Genomic DNA, 13173 nt, shown 5'->3' with positions numbered 1-13173 from the left:
ATGAATAGCAGACTTTACTGACCATGTTTCCGGCAGACACATTATTAGTGACAAACAACATTCTTCGTACTTCTGATGGAGAAACAACAGATGAATAGCAGACTTTACTGAACGTGTATCCGACACTCTAACAGCTGGGTTGTACAGCGAACACGATTATAATTATTCTTTAAATTCTAGAATGACAATTTTATAAGGATATCCGACGTCACCTTATTTTAATGGCTGGAGACGGCTTGAATAGGTAATGAGGTAATCAGGTGATGGTGACAAAATCTTGTCAAAACGTTGTACATTTGCTGTTATGTTAAACTTATATTAAAGTTTTTCTTCATTACCCATTCAAGCCGTCTCCAGCCATTATTAGTCTTAAAGTGGGTTCCTCGTCATCGAATTTGAAGTCACCTTATTTTGTTCGTATTTCTAAATCTTTAACATAGTTTCGAGTGGTAGACTACATTGTTTATATCTAAAATACAACCCTCAACAACAGTTACTAGGTGCAGACTACATCGTTCTTATTCTAAACACAACCCTCAACAGCAGTTACGAGAGGCAGACTACATTGTTCATATTTTAAACACAACCCTCAACAACAGTTACTAGGTGCAGACTACATCGTTCTTATTTTAAACACAACCTTCAACAGCAGTTACGAGAGGCAGACTACATTGTTCATATTTTAAACACAACCTTCAACAGCAGTTACGAGAGGCAGACTACATTGTTCATATTTTAAACACAACTTTCAACAGCAGTTACGAGAGGCAGACTACATTGTTCATATTTTAAACACAACTTTCAACAGCAGTTACGAGAGGCAGACTACGTTGTTCTTATTTTAAACACAACTTGCAACAGCAGTTACGAGAGGCAGACTACACTGTTCATATTTTAAACACAACTTTCAACAGCAGTTACGAATGGCAGACTACACTTTATATGCATGGATTATATAGTTTTCAGACAAACCTGACAATAGACTACAATTTCGTGTTTCCGTTAGTGTGATAGTAGTTTCTTTATGTTCGTATTCTCGTTTAGTTCGACAACAGATGGCGATTCGAGTAGACCAGTCACAAGAAAGCAGTTTTAGTCGTTTATCCGTCTTCACTCGAAATATACTACCAGAATAAGCTGGTAAGTGTCATCAATATTTAAAATCATACAAAATGCTCTTAAAAACAGTATAATTCGAGTTGTTCGGAATAACATCGCTTGGCTATAGCCGTTACAGTGCATGTTCTTCATACAAAGCTGTACATCCCTCAGTTGTAACATTCATGCCGTAATAGTGCGTCAATACGTATTCAAATTCATACACCAGTAGTACGTGCAACAGATCATCGAGAAAATTGCGGCAGTCACGCACAAGTTGCAACACTCTCTTGAATTTTTCTTTCTTTCTGTCTCAAACAAATAATAATGAAATATTAAAAACGCACAATGCAACTTGTTTGTCTCATAACGAAATAATAAAATAAACAGTGTGAAGTTAAGAGATTATAGGATCGGTTGTCCTTTAAGACAGAACTTGCACTGTTGGAAATAATAAAATAAACAGTGTGAAGTTAGGAGATTGTAGGATCAGTTGTCCTATAAGACAGAACTTGCACTGTTGGAAATAATAAAATAAACAGTGTGAAGTTAGGAGATTGTAGGATCGGCTGTCCTATAAGACAGAACTTGCACTGTTGGAAATAATAAAATAAACAGTGTGAAGTTAGGAGATTGTAGGATCGGTTGTCCTCTAAGAAAGAACTTGCACTGTTGGAAATAATAAAATAAAATTTCGAGTGAATAATTTCAAATTGTTTTTATCTGCACATTGTTTCTAGAGCTACTATAGTTTTAGAGCAGAAATACCAAAAATTGAATAGAAACCACACAACAACCCTGGGTTTCGACTGCGTTTTTTGGATCATCATACATCCGATAAGCATTATTTTTATAAAAGTTTCATTAAGAATGTATTTCCTGTGCTATATATATGTTATTCGTTATTCGCGAAATCTTTGAAAGAACAATAACAACAAAGGTTCAAGTTATTTTGCTTTACATTAGCGAATAGGCTTTCTGTACACATTTGTCATCGCAAGCAAGCTTTACTGAATAAGTAAACCCTCTGGCTGCCTTGTCAAAGTTCAATGTTATGAACTACTCACGATATTTACTCTCACAACACATAAATATATTTTGGAATACAGTTACCATTATATATATAAAATGAACTGATTTCTCATCTTAGTACCGTAATAGTCAGGATCATTTTATAGCTCAGAAAATTATTGATAAAAATACTTAAAATTCGCTAATATTAATTTTAACTTCAGTTGATACGAAATCTAAAGCATTATCATACGGCTAATCCGCGCCCTCATTGCAGTAAGCTTAACGATAATATTCTAGTATTTGATTTTAAATATAGTTCGTTTTATTCCGCTTTCACTTAAATGCAGATTAGTTGATCATTTTATATAATCTTGGCCAATTAATTTTATCCTCAAATCCACTAACGCAATAATCCTTTCCTGATCGAATAACTCTTAATATCAACTTCTTGTTTGTTAAAAATATGGCATGTTTTTGTTTCATTATGATTGATTTTGATTTGTAGTTAACCACAAAGCTACACAAAGGGCTATCTGTGCTCTGCGCACCACGGGTTACGAAACCCGGTTTCTAGCATTGTAAGTCCACAGACATACCGCTGTGCTACTAGGAGCTTTTGTTTCGTTGTACCCTTCTATTGTCACCCAGTTGAATCTACGATAAACTTCACTATATTGCTAAGTGCTAGATCCGAAGATCAAGAACTTGGTCATACTAAACCTTAAAATACCACACACAGTACCTTAGGTTTATTTGTTTATCTTGTGTGCGCGAATATTTATTTAATTTTTTTATTTGCTGTCTAAAAGGGTATTCTATCTATGCATTAGGCCTCTACTTTACACATTATAGTTTCAGTTTTACCTTTTGTGAAGAGAAGTCTTTAATATAATCATTAAACAGATGTTCTATTTATTGGTGTATCTTTATATTATAATTTAATAAACAGTTAAAACATTTTTTAGTTCTCATGTACATTTACCTTTCATAAAAATTTAAACATTTAAAAAAAACTTGGGTTACTTGAAAATATAAAAAACAACAACATCCAACCAAACGTGCACACTTACAACATTTCGCTCCAATCAGCTTCTTCCATAACCTTCGAAAAAATATAATAATCAGCGTGCTTATAAAATGTGAAAACTTTGAATATACCACGAGTTTCTTGCACACCATGAAAACCTTTGGCTTTGCGTTTCAAGGGTTTATTCAAATTTAAGATAAAGCTAAAAGCGTCAGTACACTAACCACTCTAGCACTCATCTATTTCACTGTTGCGTTTAGTAGAACGAGATCCAAAGTCGAGTTCGAACTTCTTACTCTCGACGCGAGAGTGGGAGCCTTGAAACCACACCCACTACGCAACATATCATAAGATACCTTGTCTTGTTGTAATTATACACTCACAGTACTGGTATAATGTCAAACAAATATTGGCTTTAAAGACACGGGCATTACGAGTAAACTAAACTAAGTTAGAGAAACTGGCCACTAGGGAAAGTTTTACCTGAACCCATTAGTGAAACATTGGTGATCGAGTACAGAAAACCATTATATGTCACCGAGTGGTAAAACAATAAAAGTTTAGCTAATCGGTCCCAGTACTTTTGCTTGATAAAAGACAGCGAGAATAATACTGTGACAGTGCATGGACACGGTGATAATGCATCAGTTTAGATAAATCATAGGTCCATTGCAGTGTTTCAGTAAAACTTTGAATCTTATAATATATACATTTTGATCACGCCCCCCAACCACCCTCGGTGGCTCAGCTGTAAGTCTGAAGGCTTATAACGCTAAAAATCGGTTTTCGATAACACAGACAGTCCTTTGTGTAGCTTTGTGCTTAACAACAAACAAGAAAATTAAAATATATTAATCAAAATCACGCTTTGACCATATAAAAATGGTAACAGGAAAACAAAGACTATTTCTTTCATATTAATTATTAGGTAAACTTGCCAAATTTCAAAGCTAATACTTAAATACGAAAAATGGTAATATATGGTATTGTAATACTAAAACAAAGATACCATATTATCATTATATGCATTCTATGGTAACATTTAAACGTCATTTTAAACGTGATATCATAATGTTTAAACAAAAATGCACGTCTTTATATACACGGTATGGTAATGCTTAAACATACGCGTGCTAACATATGCATGATATGGTAATATACTATTGCTATTGGTAAGAAAACCGAGGTTCATAAACTGTTCTAAGACGCTTTTGGACAATATGACGTAGACACATTGAAACTTAATTAAATTCTTTATAAATTGTTATAAAAACGTGCCAGTACATAAACTGTTGCTATTGGTAAGAAAAACCAAGTTTGATAAACTGTTATAAGACGTTGCTATTGGTAACATGCTGAGTTCTCAGACGTTTCTAAGAGTTTGTTGGTAGTAATATACCCAGAGTTCACTAACTCTTTTCAGATGTTGCTATTGGTAACATGTTGAGTTCTCAGACGTTTCTAAGAGTTTGTTGGTAGTAATATACCCAGAGTTCACTAACTCTTTTCAGATGTTGTTATTGGTAACATGTTGAGTTCTCAGACGTTTCTAAGAGTTTGTTGGTAGTAATATACCCAGAGTTCACTAACTCTTTTCAGATGTTGTTATTGGTAACATGTTGAGTTCTCAGACGTTTCTAAGAGTTTGTTGGTAGTAATATACCCAGAGTTCACTAACTCTTTTCAGATGTTGTTATTGGTAAACAAGATCACAACTTATGAAAAAATTTGTGAAATCTTCGATTCTGATTCGCAAACCTATAAACGTTTGTGATCTTACATATTATATGTGTGTGTGTAAATGCTACATGTAAAACATTTTCCTGTTTAGAATGTGTTTCCATCTCTAGTGCACGTGCACAGTATCTGTACACCTTCTTCATATAATAAATATTACAATAAGAAATGGTTTTCTTCTAGATGATATTATGGAACACGGAATAGATATTTTAATGGAAGTAGAATGAAACAAAAAACGTTTTCTTATTTGGTCTTTTAAAACATAGACTCTTTCTGAATTCAGTTTAAGTTATTATAATCTCGACACAAATCATCATATACTGTACACACTGGGAATGAAAACGTGGCGATAAGTTTTATACCTGTTGAGAGAAAGTGAAATGAACAGGGTAATTATAATTTATTTTCTTAACTTCTTATATAAACATGGGAACTACGATACTTACGACGAGCATCTGATAAAGTATACCGTTTTTATATTACGACAAGCGCCTGAATAAATATACTGTTTATATTACGACGAACACCTGATAAAGTACCATTGTTTATTACGACGAGCGCCTGAAGAATTATATACATTTTATTTTATGAGTGCCTAATTATGAAGCTGATTGTATTTTTAGCGCAAAGCTACGCAATGGGCTACCTGTGCTCTGTCCACAGCGAGGAATCGAACTACGGATTTTAATATTGTAAGTCCGGAATTGTACTGTTGGTTGGCCCACCCGAGAGCACCAGGTGGAGTAAACTGTTTATCTTACGATACGTAGTTTATGAAAGTTGGAAAAATATATATATCGAACATCGGTAAACAATGATTTAAAATGTTTCCTAATATACAATTATACTTTTACTAAATATCTAGTTGTAGCTGCTTGGATTCACTTGCTATGTATTTATATTGCACCAGTTTATTTTCATATCCTATTAGTTCCAGTTTGAAGTTTCAAACAAATTTTTGTCTACATCAGAAACAGATGAACATGTATGATAATTTCGCGGGTCTGTATTGCACCCAAAACCTTCCAAACGCCAGGCGACTTCTCTACCAGCTGAACTGAAGAGATTGTTTGTTTGTTTATTTTGGTTTGAATTTCACGCAAAGCTACACGAGGGCTATCTGCGCTAGCCGTCCCTAATTTAGCAATGAAAGACTATAGGGAAGGCAGCTAGTCATCACCACCCACCGCCAATTCTTGGGCTACTCTTTTTACCAACGAATAGTGGGATTGACCGTCAAATTATAATGCCCCCACGGCTGAAAGAGCGAGCATGTTTGGTGGAAAGGGGATTTGAACCAGCGGCCCTCAGATTGCGAGTCGAGCGCCCTAACCACCTGGCCATGCCGGGTTCGGCTGAAGAGTTAGCGCACTAACAATTCACAGCAAGACAATTTCCACGATATAAATTACCCCATTCTTACCATCGTGGGAAGGCACCAGGTTTTTTACTATGGTGATCTAATGTTATTTTCTGCATTCACTAGCAGGTGTTAGTAAAGATCTTCTTAACAGTTCATACCACCACATATAAATAAATCAATTGAAAATATTTATTACGCCATAGAACAGGAGGAATGCTGCAGAAGAATATTTCGACCCTCTATTGATTTTTTGATAAAAGTTGTTGGGGTATCTGTGCTCTGCCTATCACGGTATCAAAACCTGGTTTCTAGCGTTGTAAGTCCGCTGTGCCACTGTGGGGGTGGGGGGGGCTTATCGTAAAAAGACAGTACACTACTATCAATAAATAACCTGTTGGACATACTTCAATCTTCTAGTCTGTTAGGCCTAATGTGCATAGACTTTCCAGTTATAGCATAAAGTAGTCTAAATTGTTCTCTATAATTCACCTTAATTTAAAGATAAATTTAACTCTTTACTTTTCTTCTTCTATAAAGACTTGGTGGATTTATAAGTTGAATATCGATTTCAGCATATACTTCACTATTAAAGACCCATTTTCATTCTATGAAAGTTCTCAATAAAGCAGCAATTGGTGCGTGCATATTGTCACGTTCGATGTAACTCTGCAGTACCTAAGCACGCGAATCTGTCATCTCGGTTCGGTATTTTAATAATTCAGGCCTACTGCTAAGACATAGTTTTATGTTGTATTTATAAACACGCTGGGCCACTCCTTTCGGTCTAGCTTGTTTGGCTTCATTACTTCAGCATACTCTAGATGTTGTCACAACCAAGTAACGAACACTGCTTGTTACTATTACAGAGAATATTCTATTTATTTTTTCACAAATCGCAGAAAATGGATTTACGAGAAACATACATATTATCTGTAAAAAGATTATGATATTTAAAAACTAACTTAATGATACACTGCAAACAATAATCAAAGAATAACTTTAATTTATATTTCAGCCATAACAAGGCTAGACCACTATTAAAGAGTGGGCCTAGAATGGCCTAATGGTTAGGGCGCTTGATGTGTAATTTGCGGGTTCGAATCATCCTCACCAAACATGCTCGCCCTTTCAGACGTGGGGGCGATATAATATGACGGTCAATCTCATTATTCATTGGTAAAAGAGTAGCCAAAGAGTTGATGATGGGTAGTGTTGACTAGCTGCCTTTCCCCTGGCCTATCACTGCTAATCAGGAACGGATAGCGCAAATGGCCCTCGTGTAGCTTTGCGCGAAATTCAAACCAAACTAAACCATGAAAGAATGATATCGTTTATCCCCTCTCCAGTTTAGTTTTTATGCAGAGCACACATATAATGATCCTTTATGCGACCTCAAATGCAAATGATTGGTCACTCAGTCTACGGATATAAATGAAAATATGTGGTGAAAGTGACTTTACAGTGAAGCATGCTCACAGTCAACGTTACCATCCAGCATAAGGTCACTCCATTCGATCAATCGTTTCTTGTTTAGAGAATGTACAGCCAACATTACCATCCAAAATAAAGTCACTCCATTCGATCAATCTTTTTTGTTTAGGGAATGTACAGTTAACATTACCATCCAGCATAAAGTCACTCCATTCGATCAATCTTTTTTTGTTTAGAGAATGTACAGCCAACATTACCATCCAAAATAAAGTCACTCCATTCGATCAATCTTTTTTTGTTTAGGGAATGTACAGTTAACATTACCATCCAGCATAAAGTCACTCCATTCGATCAATCTTTTTTTGTTTAGGGAATGTACAGTTAACATTACCATCCAGCATAAGGTCACTCCATTTGATCAATCTTTTCTTGTTTAGAGAATGTACAGTTAACATTACCATCCAGCATAAGGTCACTCCATTCGATCAATATTTTCTTGTTTAGGGAATGAACAGTTAACATTACCATCCAGCATAAAGTCACTCCATTCGATCAATCTTTTCTTGTTTAGAGAATATACAGTTAACATTACCATCCAACATAAGGTCACTCAATTCGATCAATCTTTTCTTGTTTAGAGAATGTACAGTCAACGTTACCATCCAGCATAAGGTCACTCCATTCGATCAATCTTTTCTTGTTTAGAGAATGTACAGTTAACATTACCATCCAGTATAAGGTCATTCCATTCGATCAATCTTTTCTTGTTTAGAGAATGTACAGTCAACGTTACCATCCAGCATAAGGTCATTCCATTCGATCAATCTTTTTTGTTTAGGGAATGTACAGTCAACGTTACCATCCAGCATAAGGTCACTCCATTCGATCAATCTTTTCTTGTTTAGAGAATGTACAGTCAACGTTACCATCCAGCTGTTCTGTGCGTTGCTAAGCGCAAAATATGCCTCATCGGATGACTAGCATACATGCTGCCCTTGTGAAGACAGCGAATGTTTGAGAGTGCAAACATCCAAGCTTTCTTTAAAATATTTTTCCTCTGAAGTTTTTTCCTATTATTTTGCCAATGAATTTCTGTTCTTGGTTAGTTGGACACTTATATTTCGTTTGTTTATTTTGACATAATTCTTCACTTCATTTTCCTTTGTTTTGATTTCTTTTTACGACACTGAACTCTCTTCACGTTTTAAAACTTTATCTTGTCCTCAAAATCACGTTTTCTATTTTTGAGTCGTGTAAATAAATGTTTGTTTCGAAAATTTGCGCAAAACTACAACCTGTGCCATCCCTAATTTTGAACTAATAGACGAGAGGGAAGGTAGCTAGTCAACAGCATCCACCGTCAACTCTGAGGCTTGTCTAATCGAACAATGGAATTTTGCTGGCACTTTTATATTAACCACGGGCCTCAAATAAGGACTATGGTTTTAAGACAAAGGGACTCAAACCATAAACTCTCGTATTCAGAGTCCGGAAAGATAACCACGGTGTAAATAGACAAAATATTTCAATATAGTTAAGTCTTTGTGGTTATGCATGGCTGTAGACTAGAAAATACCGTTTTGACTGATATCCCAAACCATATAAATAAAGATGATTAAAATCTAACATCCAAGCCCAGATTAAAAAACAAAAAGACGTTTTAGATTTAAAAGTCCTGAAATAAGTCACTTCTTCAAAAAACTGTTAAAAGAAACAATCTCACTTAAACGTCGCTTACTTAACCCCCCCCCCCCAGTGGCACAGCGGTATGTCTGCTAGAAACCGGGTTTCGATACTCGTGGTGGGCAATGCACAAATAGCCCATTGTGTAGCTTTGTTCTTAATTACAAACAAACAGACAATTAACCCACCGAGATTGATATTTGTCAGAATATTCGTGCAAAGCTACAAAAAGTTTTATCTGTATAAAATCATTTCCAAGTGTGAAGTGGCAGACTACAGGAAATCCAGGTATTAAACGGCCATATACCACCAACTCTTAGGTTACTCTGGTCTGATAGAAAGTGGGACTTGACCATCACTTTTATAGTGTATCCACAGCGGATCGAGTTTTTTGCGGCAACGGGCCACGAACCTCTGGACTATATTTCAAGCACGCTGACCATTTATGCGTAACCGGTACAGAGAATTAGACTTCCGTGTTTTGTTTTGTTTTTACTATCCGGATAAAATCTCAAACTTGTTACTATATTTGATTAATGTGCAATAAGTAACGCAGAATTGTTCTTTATTATATTTTGTCAAGTTTTTTTATATTTAAAATGAAATTTCGTGGTTTTGTCATTATCTTTTTTTTTTTCATTTTTTGTTTCCATTTGTCATTGTTTCATATGGAGAAAAAAAAAGTTTATTTTCATTGTCTTTCAAAATTCTCTTTCCCCATTATGTGTTATAGTTATATATATATATTTCCATATTAAATTACCCTCGTTTCGTATTCACTCATTTTTTCATTATTTATTGTTACAATATAAAACCTCCATTGGGATACGTATTATGTTCTATAACATCAAGGACATTCAGAGTGCATTTATTCTATGTTTGTATTTACGTATTCAACTCCAAGCGAAAGTACTACTCTTAGAAATGTTGTTGTGAAGCAATGTTGACCACAACACTTCGTAGTTACTAGGAGACCATCAAGCTAGAAAGCTAGAAGCTTCCACTACCCACTGTGTGGAATTATGTTAATCATTTGTTAATAATTGAGAGAGAAAACATGTAAGGAAGCATGTTTTGCACATGTATTCTAAGTTGTTGACTGATGTTCGATTTTTTTGGTTTTACTACTCCCAAGTATTTTACAGAGCAGGTCGCAAGGGTTTGATATATTTGTCGAGGTATGTATTTTTCACCCCCCACAGACTGGGTATAAGGTGAATGAGAACGGCTAATTAAGTTTCATGTTTGGTGGTTTAATTACTTGTATGTGTATTTATAAATAAAACAAATAATAATAACGAATTTAACTGCTTTCAGTGTTCTTAAAACGTAATTATATTGTGCAAAATTTCAGACATTTCTGGCTCAAACTGTTCTTTAGAGAGATTGTTAGATTGAACGAACTTTTAGTATCATGGTATACTGTTTGGTAAACGGTTGTTTCAGCAAGATGACTTTCAGCGTGGTATTAATAATGTCTAATTAATAGGCGTAAACAAATCCAACGCAATAGGTGTCTGTATAATGTTTCTCGAGTTATGGTAGTTAAGTTTAATAGATGAGTCTTTATTAGTTTAAACACGCTCACTTAACCAAAATTTATCTAGTTTATTCTGGTTATCTCTGGGTTAAGGTGAGCAGACTGTTGCCCGGGGATACCAAACAACATGGTTATTGAATGGGACTACTGTTTCATAACAATATACCGTTTTTCACATACGGTTTGACGTTGTATGTATAGTACACGTACAAAGCTATACAATTGGGTATGTGCACTCTGTCTACAACGGGGAATCGAACCCCGGATTTTAGCGTTGTTAGTCCGTAAATGTATCACTGACCCCCTGGGGGCCAGTACAAGTGTGAGCCCCAATGTGGCAATAAATATGATCTACGAAAACGTTTTATAATCACAAGATATAGCTTTATATATATAGCAATATTATAGCAATTATAGCAATATAGCTTTAGTTTTCCAACTTCATAAACCCTACAGAGAAAACGCTTTACTACGGGCTTTTAGTCACCAATAAAACAATTATGTGTGACCGTGGCAAAGAAGCTTAATGAAAGATAAAAAATGATACGATATATATAGATTTGACAAAAAACAACGGCAAAAAAAATCAGTGCAAATGAGCAAGTAAACAAAAATGTGATAGAACCAGACAATTAAAAGATTTGTTTCTTGTTAAGGATAAAGCTATACAATGGGATAAATGTGCTATATATGCTGTGTCAATCGCGGGATCGAACCCCAAATTTTAGCATTACAAGCTACAGAGTTTATCACTGAGCCACCAGGAGGCATATTTTGAAGGAACATCCTTAACAGCTTCAAATATTTGTGCATTTTATTTGAACCTAATTTCTGAAGCACACAAAAAATATAATTTTCAAATGAAATTACCTTTTATTTTGATGGTGCGGTCTCTGTATATTTATATGTGCACAACAGTAAGTCTGCAGACTTATAACGCTAGAAACCGGGTTTCGATACTCGTGGTGAGCATAACACAAATATCCATTGTGTAGCTTTGTGCTTTATGTGTTTTAATCGTGAAATTATTGTTGCGTCAGCGAAGTCACGTGACTAGCATCACGCCACGTCTTTTTAGAAATGTCCTGTTCCTTCATGAATGCCCTAGCATTTACTAGACAGGTGTTAGTATTGTACATATATAAAACGTTCACAACGTGACTGGACAACAGTGTAATGAGTAATTGAATGTATGCGGACAGAATATTGTTGGCCACGTGAGACGTGAGTTATAGCGTTTGTTATAGAGCGACTGTTGAAATTAAGTGTATCGTAAAGTTGTATTCAGAAAGAATAAACCAGTTTTATTTAAGAAAGGACTTGTGTCGCTAAAGTTTAGTCGGAAAGAATTTACGGAAAATTAATTAACGAACGGAGACATAACATTATGTTATTAATTTTTTCATGATAAAAACGCCTTTATTTATCTATTTATCTATCCAACACCTCAGCTTAATTATAAGTTTCAAACTGAAAGATGAAAGTTAGAAAGTAGTTCTTTAACCTTTAGTACAAGACATGTTTAATCGGCCAATTAGTGTGTTACAGAAGTAACACTTAACAATAAAAAAGTGATTTACGTGTAGCTGTTTGATCTCCACTTTCTTACAATCTTTGCATGTAGCCCCCTAAATTTGAACTAATGCAGGAGATAGAAGACAGCTGGTGAACAGTGCCCTCCATCATTTTTTGGGACACTCGCTTGACTAAGTGGTGAAATTTCAACGTCACTAGCGCACTCGTGAACCCAATGCTAAACAATAAGCTAAGCCTGGTCATAGCTAACAAATGAGACAGCTATAACCCAACAGCATAACGTCACTATAATAAAGATTTAAAGGTCTCGTATCATGGTTTGAATTTCGCGCAAAGCTACATGAGGGCTATCTGCGCTTGCCGTCCCTAATTTAGTAGTGAAAGACTAGAAGGAAGGCAGCTAGTCATCACCATCTACCGCCAACTTTTGGGCTATTCTTTTACCAACGAATAGTGTGATTGACTCACACATTATAATGCCCTCACGGCTGAAAGAGCGAGTATGTTTGGTGGGACGGGGAGACCAGGTGAGCCATTTGGCCCGGCCTCAAGCTCAAAGGAGGTCTTAAGTTTAAACACTTGTTATTTCTTATTTTCATTGGTTAAGTTTCAATGTATATAGATCAACGTTGTGAAGAGACTAATAACGATAATTAACTGCCTAAGTATTTTACTTCTGTTAGGTATCTATTTGTTTGTTAATTTCCGGTACAATTTTTTTCCGAGGAACTTCAGCGATAC

The 13173-nt window shown here is 35.3% G+C and overlaps 1 long non-coding RNA gene across 1 annotated transcript in view; it reads right to left on the bottom strand.

The window, feature by feature from the left end:
* Positions 1–3356, bottom strand: part of LOC111087145 — a 15228-nt gene extending 11872 nt beyond the window's left edge. The window contains exon 1 of the long non-coding RNA XR_002611862.1: positions 3183–3356. This is a non-coding gene — a long non-coding RNA (uncharacterized LOC111087145). The remainder of the gene's footprint in view (positions 1–3182) is intronic.
* Between the last annotated feature and the right edge of the window lie 9817 nt (positions 3357–13173).

Source organism: Limulus polyphemus, unplaced genomic scaffold (assembly GCF_000517525.1).
Source record: "Limulus polyphemus unplaced genomic scaffold, Limulus_polyphemus-2.1.2 Scaffold1794, whole genome shotgun sequence".
Classification (NCBI taxonomy): domain Eukaryota; kingdom Metazoa; phylum Arthropoda; class Merostomata; order Xiphosura; family Limulidae; genus Limulus; species Limulus polyphemus.
The sequence above is the reverse complement of the archived record's forward strand: the minus strand, read 5'-3'. Positions and strand labels throughout refer to the sequence as shown.